Here is an 8982-nt window from a genome sequence, read left to right as displayed (position 1 = left end):
TATTCATCATATATTTCATGCTACTCCACTATATTTGAGGATAATATTGTACTTATTTGGCAACATTACATTGCAGATTCAGATTATTTGTACAAAATAATAATCAACCAATAAATCATGATGCATTATTCGAGATGCAGTATATTAAGTAATTATAACATTAAACTGCTCTCACATTAGTCTAAGTACTTCTTCCACCACTCTAATTGTGTCACAACAATATATTAATTTCACTATTTCATGAACACGTTCCACTTTCATGTTTGTGTCCCCATCCTGGGTGAATCTTGACTCGATGGTTGCTCTGTGATCTTGATCTGTAGATGAAATGAACTCCCAGATTAGCGTCCATGGATACTCCAACAACCGTTTATACCCAGTCATTTCCTGGCCTCAGCTACTGGATCTACTGGTCGTGGGCTCAGACCTCTGAGAACAGGACACACTGATTGTATTGAGTAACCCAATGCGGTAATTACGACTTCCCACGGTGAGTGAAATCAGAGCTCAAAAGAAAAAGTGGGATTCCAGGTAGCTGGGGCCGGGCCTGGGTCAGAAAGAGCTGCGGGGCCAAGGAAAAGAGCCCGAATGAAAAGATCTGGAGAATCTCAAGAAAATGCTGTGAGCTAATGACACAGTTTGTGTTTCATTTCCTCTCTTGTGTTTGTTTGTCATCATCATTCACAGTCACGAGGCAGAAATCTTGAAAAATACATGTATTTTTCTTTAAACAATATACATTTTGCATACAAATAAACAATCAAGATCTGCAAGTACAAACATATTGATGAAAATCAGTGCTTTTCTTACCAGTGGTCTCTCTCTCCCAATTAGCATTTGCGTGACACGCATATCTTTTTTCCACATCTTGGATAACATCCTGCACGATGACCCTGATCAGGGTTTGTCTTTTTGTGTCTCCAGTGTCATTATGTCGTTTAGCACCACTGTACAGAAATACTCATCAGCATCTCAGTTTACTGAACCGGCACTGCAGAGATTTTGATTTTATGCCACCTGAATTTGCATCCAACCGCCCTGATATTTTTCCAATATGCACATTTTAGTGTGTGATGTAAAAACCTGTACAAGCCTTTTTATCCTTGCTTAACAATGACATATATAAATGTAGACTTCTCACCTTAGCTTTACATTCCACACTTCACAATGAATTAACTGTGAGCATTACAATGGGATTAGTCGTCGTTCAGCACGTACGTTTCTGGATGTGACGGACCCTGAACATCCTGTATCCAGTATAGCATGTAACAAGTCAAACAGGAATGCATGTGATAATTACTACACTTGGGTGAGGTGAAGGAAAGTTCACAAAAGCTCGCCGGAGTTAGAATGAGTAAGCGTTTAAAAACAAGCCCTGTTCTTTTGTTAAAGAAGTGGAAACCCTGTGACGTGAACATTAGCATGGAGTGCAACATTAAATACAATAAATGTTAGGTTTTTCTTCCAGAGTACAAAAAGAAGAAGAAGTGAGCCTCCCTTTCGAACCGTCGCTGCGTTCCTCAGGTCCCACAGGAACAGCTCCGGATTAAATCACTTCCTCGTACATTGTGATACCACAGTGGTCGGACCACTCGCTCTGTGTCAATAACCTTTTCTGTCACACGCAGGGTCTCTCTTTCGTGCATTTAAAAGAATAATTGGACATTTAGATGAAATACACTTGGAGAATTAGATGAAGAGAAATGCAACTTGTTTGTGAGTTAACAGCTGGAGCCAGGAATATTTCTAGCGTAGCTTAGCATGAAGACTGGAAGCAGGGAGAAACAGCGAGCCTCCTTTGGAGATCATCCCGATGTTCTTTACTTTCTGGTGGGACCAAAACTTTAAAGCTCATGATGAACAGGTTGTAGATAATTAGTTTAATCCATGATAGGCATTTTATTTTTTGACTTTGTTTTTTTTTGATAGTCAGGCTAGCTTTTCCCCTCTGATTCAAGTCTTTATGCTAAGCTCAGCTAAACTAAGCTAATCGCCCCGGGCTACAGCTCCGCACTTAAAGCCCAGAGAAACTTTCAAAACTCAAGTATCTCTATATAATTTAACCTGTAGGCCTAAATAAACATTCACATTTTAAGTAACAGAACATCCTAATATTTTGTAGTTTAAGAGTCAAAGTTGATCAAGAGCACATTGAGAAACTGACTAAGAAAATAGGCTTCATGGGGCATTTAACAGACAAACATGTGACGGGTTCAGATCCTCATCTAATTCTCGTTAAGAAAACAAAAACGTATTTCCCAAGATGTGGAACTATTCCTCTCGCACGGTGTCACGAGAGGCTGACGTTCTCATACTCGCCGTGGTCCGAGTCCTCCAGCTCAATACCCGGCATCAGGCTGTAGTATTCAGTTGACTGGGTCAGGTAAGCCTTCTCTCTGTCAGCGGAGTCTTTCATCACCTCGGTCACGCTGACCGAGTCCAGGTCCGCCTTGCCGGCCACGTCGGGCCCCTGCGTCTCCTCTTTGGAGCCGGAAGAGCGCGAGGATGCTCGTGGAAGAGACTCCACCGAACCCAGCTTAATCTCCACCTCCTCATAGATGTCCCTGGTGCTGCCCAGGAGGGTGGAGGTTGGGCGTAGGTGCAGCTGGTTCTTCAGGATCCCCTCCTTGCCACAGTTCGCAGCTTTATTTGACACAGCGGCTGCAGCTTTCTGCTTGCCGCGATTCTTCTGGCCGTTGCAGGCGGAGCTGGAAGATCTCTTCTTCGAGGCGCTCGCGGGTGCTTCTTTCTTCCTCCCGCAGCACCAGCAGAGCACCAAGGCGGAGAGGATGAGGAGAGGGAGCACGATGAAGAGTGCGGTGAGGCCGGCCGGGCGGCAGACGTCGCTGAGCCTCAAAGAGAACGCGGTCCTTCCGGCCAGGTGCCGGGGAGAGACACAGGTCAAGTTCCCCATCAGATCCTGCAGCTTAGTGGTGCTGTTGAACTTCCTGCCTTCGTCCAGGCCTTGCAGCAACACACAGGAGCAGTCCCAGGGGTTTCCATCCAGCTCCAGCGTCTGCAGACTGGGCTTCTGCAGCAGGGAGCCCGGGAGGAAGCGTAGCTGGTTCTCCTGCAGATGCAGCTTCTGGAGGCTGTCCGAGTCCTGAAGAAAACCCTCAGGAAGCTCCTCAATCAGGTTCCCGCTCAGATCCACCTCCGTCAGGCTCGGCTGGCTGGCCAGAAAGTCCCTCGGCAACGCCGTTAGTCTGTTATGACCCAAGTAAACCTTCTGCAGCGTCGACACGTCTTTGCCGCCCGTGTGAACAGAACTGATATTACAGAAGGAGAGATCCAGAGTGTCTATGTGTGTCTCATTTGTAAACACAGACCAGCGCACATGGCTGAAAACGGAGCCAGAGTAGTTCAAGCAACAGGCGCCAGTAGGAACCTTAGAGGGAAACTGGAACAAAATGGTGGCTGCTGGACACAGACATCCACCCACAAGTCCCATCTTCACCAGTAAGGTGAACATCAGCAGGGCACCACACTGGCAAACCATCTCTGAAACAGAAAAAAACAGTAAACACAGCCCGTACTTCATTGTGCCATATTGCTACCACAGAGACCCATACCTCTCTCTCTCTCTCTCTCTCTCTCTACACACTGGAGGGGATCCTCTCTATGTAGACTCACAGTTGTAAACCCAAGCAACTTCTCAGAGGACTCCTGGTTGCTGTGAGGATCGTGAGCGTTGGCATGGTGACACGGTTCACTGGGGATCAGGAGTCTAGTGTTTGGCCGTTGGAGAGGAAACAGATGCTGCCATGACGGTCACGCGAGGGCTGAAAGTTGTACAAACATTACCTGAAGGTAAAGCTGGAGCCTACAGTGGTTCAACATGCAGGTTGTGTGGTTTACTTAGACCTGAAAAAGCCTCTTAAATCTGGTGTAAAAAGGTCTAAAATAAATATTCAACTTCAAATTCCAAGACAACATTCAATCAATCAGTTTATCTCCTTTAAGAATAAACAGTTTGGTTTAACTTGTTTTCCTTTACCATTGATGTGTCTGTGGTTCTGTATTTGTGTCTGTTGTCTGCATTTATTTGTTTGTGTGTTATTTTCTTATCTCTCAGTGAAGCACTTTGAAAAGCTTCAGTATGAGATTTGGCTCGACAAATGAATGAGTTGAAGACAGAATCTGTAAAACCACTTGCTCACTTTCAAATGTATTGATAGGATTTTAAATACATGTATCAAAATATAATAAAATATGACTATATTGTTGTTGCGCTCACCAACACAAACACATACTGTTTGTAATGACAGGATACCGCCAAAGTAAAGAAGCAGTTGCAAAAGAAATGTAATTAAAATACTTAAACGAAGCATAAAGGTTTGAAACTAAGAATAAATTCAATTGAAAAACATTAGTTTTGCTCAGTTTAAAATACTGACGGCACTTGTAATAACATACTCTAAAGTACCTTTATTTTGAATTATGAACAGTTGGGAACCAGAAATACATGTTTTTCGTCTCTCCACTTGTGCATGTAGTTGGTAAAAAGGAAATATGTATTGTGTAAAAACATGAATTTAAATTTGGATGAGGTTGCAGCGGGCAGGTCGACGGTACAATTAAAAAGGAACAAACATGCAAGACATCAAAGCACATCTACAGTAGAAAACATAAATGGCCGTAACGAGGCTGGAGAAAGTCCCTAAAATAATGAGAAACTGCTTAATTCCACTGTAATTTCATGTCGTAGAAACTGCTCCTGTGCGTCAATCTCAGGTTTGTCTCGCCGAGACACGACGACCTTTTGGGAAACCCTGCTATTGGAATGCGTAAAAATAAACTAATTGCTGGTCACTTCCTAAACTCCTATGCACTCGGTGACGCTGCCTGAACATAAAAGCACATATGTGGTCGACATGAGCACGGCCTGTGTTTTCTCCCAAAAGACTTCACATGTGAAGGAGAGAGAGAGAGAGTGACAAGACTCCCTTCACACGCCTCGATAGAGCCGCTGCACAGTTAGGATTCAGGGTTCGGGATGTGATCACGTCGGCCTCTCTACGCCTCAAAGAAATCTCACTTCACCTGCTGATGAGGAATCAGAAATCATATTCAGTGACTTGTAATCTCTTCTCAAACAGAAAACGACTGCAGCTGGAACGATTGGTGGAGAGGAAATAAATCAGCAACTATTTTGATATATGTTGTTGAGCAAAACACTCCTCAACTGTGACTATTTGCTGGTTTTCGTAGTCATTCATGACAGGAAACAGAATAACCTTTCGATATTGGATGAAATAATGCATTTAAATGCATCAGCTAGAACAAACGACTAATAAACAAATGGACGCAAATCATGAAACAAACGCAGGAAGTGTGCGCCAAAGGAAAGAAGGATGATGTCATGTATCCAACATGGGTGTTGGACCGAGTATAAGGGAGGATGAGATATAGAAGGTTGTTTATGCTACCCAGACTTATTTAAACTGCCTTGTGACAGTGTATTAAATAGTAATCTAACATGGGGTTATTCAGCCAATACCCAGTGGTGGAAAGTAAGTACATTCACTCAAGTATTGTAGTACAATTTGGAGGTACTTGTATTTTACTTCAGTAGTTATACTACTTTATACTTCTACTCGTCTACATTTTAGAGGGAAATATTGTACTTCTTTTTGACAACATCAGTTACTTTGCAGATTCAGATTAATAATACTAAATATAATTAAGAAAGTAATTATGATATAGTATTATAGATGAAGACACCTGGCAGCATTTACAAGTACACATCAAAGCAATACTTTTTTATTCAAGCAGCACTAGAGTATTTCGACAGTGCTGTCTGTATTGCTACTTTTTTTGAAGACCAGAAACTGTAACTTTAATAAAACTGACCTTTTTCGCCTATTAGCTCAAACGCTCATGTCCTGTTTCATGTTTGAGCAAATATGACAAAAAGTTATTTTTTACCAACTGTAGCTTTAACACCAGAACACAACGTTATGAATAGGAATGTGTTATCTCCACCTACACAGCTAGTGGACACACACAAAAATCATCATATCATTTAAAAAAGCTCCCATCTTCGGTGAGAAATGAATACAAACTTCCTGGTCCAATAGTGACTCTCATTTTAGCTCTGTTGTTGGTCTCTACCAACTCCTGCGGGAAAGCTTTGGCTCTTTAGCGGCTAAATGCTTTGTGGTTAATCGGTTAGTTTCTAACTTTGTTTGATGCTGAGCAGGAAGCGTACAGTCCGTTTTTGGGGAGATTTCTCATCAACAACAGCTGCCTGCGGCTGAAATGATAAAGTTGTGTGCTGTAAAAACAAAAGCAAAGCGCTAAAAATCTCAGTAGAGCAGCAAGGAATTGTGGAGTTGGGTGAAAATCCACCATGAGAAACCTATTTAACATGCAAGTAGCCATGTGATCCATTGCTAGTATAGACATTTAGATTTTTGTGGCTTGTTTTTGCTCTTAATCTCAAACGTATCCTCATATTGTAACCATGGTAACAGAGCCTCCTGTTAGTTCCCAGCATCTCACATCATCTCGCTCGTTATTTGCATGGTGCTGTAAAAAAGCTTTTTGTTCCGTCCGATAGCCACCGACACACAGCACATTCAAAAGGTCCGAGCAGGAAAAGGAAAGGTTTGAACAAATAGATAATAATCTGCATAGATTTGGTCGATCAAAGTTTGGATGAAGTGAGACGTTTGTCTGTGTTGTTCCATTCATTCTCCAGTTAAGATACCTCCCATCTCAGCCTGACAACAAACAGTCTAAAAGGTCAGAGATACAATGCACAATCTAAAAAGCTCAGGGAGACCGGCGCCTTTTTTATTTATTTGTTTAGCTTTCTGCACATTTGAGTCAAGCACTCACTCTAAATATTGACAGATGAGTTGATCTTTGGATTCTGAGCCACTTGTTGACCTTCACTGAGCCTCAGAACTGAGGGGTTTTCATCTGAGTGTGAAGAGGAGTGAGGCGTTGAATCCGAAGAACATGGGTGATCTCACTTTCCAACAATGTGAGTTGCTACATCCTCTCTGGCAGCAGAGCTTCCTCGGAAATAACGGTCTCCTTTCATACAGCTCTTTATCATAATCTATTCGTATGTATACGTTAAAACCAGCTGCAGCGCCACTGAGAGATATTTATGGGTTTTAGTCTGGTTTTAGTCTTAGCTGGTTGTCTTATTTTACTTCGTTAATATCATTTAAATGTACTAATTTAAGATAAATAAATGAAAGCAATATTCAGAATTCAAGACTTTGAGGAGTGTTTTAAGCAGCATCTAACAATTGACTCAAAAAAATGTAGAAACGACAATTAATGAGACAATTTTCATTACTTTTCTGGAGTCTGGTCAAACTTTCTGAGGATGGTTGGGGTTTCTAAAGGGAGGACTTGGACCCCTGACATCAGTACTGCACAAAACACACCACATCATCATCATCATCATCATCATCATCATCATCATCATCATGATATCCCAACAGCACCATGTGGTTGATTAAAGCTCTTACAAAAATATGCAAAAACATCCACCTCAAAACAGGACTGTGCAGTCGTGTTGTGTTTGAGACGTTTACCTGTGTACTATTTGCACCTGTTGGAGAAATAAAGCGTCAGAAAAACGTGTCGTCTCACCTGAAGAAGGCATATCTGCTGCTGTCGCTTCTCCGTCAGAAGCTCACGAGAGACGAGACTTTATTGTTTGAGGATCCAAACGTCACGCGGCGTGTTTCTCCGCTCTGCATCCCATCAACTGTCCCAGCTGAACCTCTCCTCCTCCGGATCCGAGGGTGTGTCTCCCTCCGCGCGGAATGTGGAAATACAGCTTCCTGGCGGTGTGCGCGTGCGCGCGTGTGCGTGTGTGTGTGTGTGTGTGTGCAGGGAAGAGTGTTACTCGTGTTTTTCCATCCACGCTGTTCAGTTAAAGTGTGTTTATCTGCGACTGAAGATGACAGACGTGTTCCTCAGAGTTCAGCCCAGAGTTGAACCGAGCTGCTGCAGCACAGCGCCCTCTGGTGGCTGAACCCACCAAGTAAGAATTACATTAAGTAAAAGTACAACAGGTTTAGCTTAGGTTCAACATATACCTAAAGTACCAAAGGTAAAAGTACTCATAGACTGAAGGGCTCATTTCAGAATAACATATTTTATAGTTTGATATAATTATTGATGCATTGTGTACATCAAAATGTGAGAATTCTAAAGCAGCATTTAATGGCAATACAAGTAACTCAAAACTGTACTTAAGTAGTATAAATTAACTTAGTTACTCTCCACCACTGATATATAAATACATGAATCAGTTCAGAAGATTGAGATGAGCTACTTGGACTTCTCCTCTGGTCTCTGTGGTGTCATTTACAAACATTACAAACATTTTAAACTAATATTTTAACCCTTTCATTGTTAAGTTATTTGTTTCATATAATTGGTGACAAGTAATACATACATTTCTTATTAATAAGTAACTTGTTCATTATTATTATTATTATTATTATTATTAAATAAATAAAACATCTGTTAATTTCACACTTCCTTTAAAAGTTAAATAAAGCACTTATATATTACACAGGTGAATTGTTTTAACTCTAATATTTATCATTAGTAATTAAGTTTAGTTGTTATTTCACATAATTGACTAATAACTTTTTCTAAATATATAATACATTAAAATGATCTTAGAATAGAGAAGTTGTGTCATTTTTTTACACATTGCCTCATCAGTTGGAAAGTAAACTTTCTCTTTTCATCGATCACACTATAATTACATTTGCATATTTTGACCTCTAATGTGCAACTGTAGTTTTTTTGTATGACCACCAGATGGCAGTAGTAACCAGTACTCAACCAGCTCAAACCATACTATAAAACAGATTGATACACTTTCCAACACTTTTATACACGTTTGCTCCTTTTCTTTTTCATGTATGATAGTAAACCAAATATCTTTCATATTCTGTCACAACAGGAAACCTAAGGATGTTATCTCAGGCTCTGGGAAAT

The sequence above is a fragment of the Taurulus bubalis genome (genome assembly GCF_910589615.1).
Source record: "Taurulus bubalis genome assembly, chromosome: 1".
In the NCBI taxonomy this organism is placed as follows: domain Eukaryota; kingdom Metazoa; phylum Chordata; class Actinopteri; order Perciformes; family Cottidae; genus Taurulus; species Taurulus bubalis.
This window is presented reverse-complemented; position numbering follows the sequence as displayed.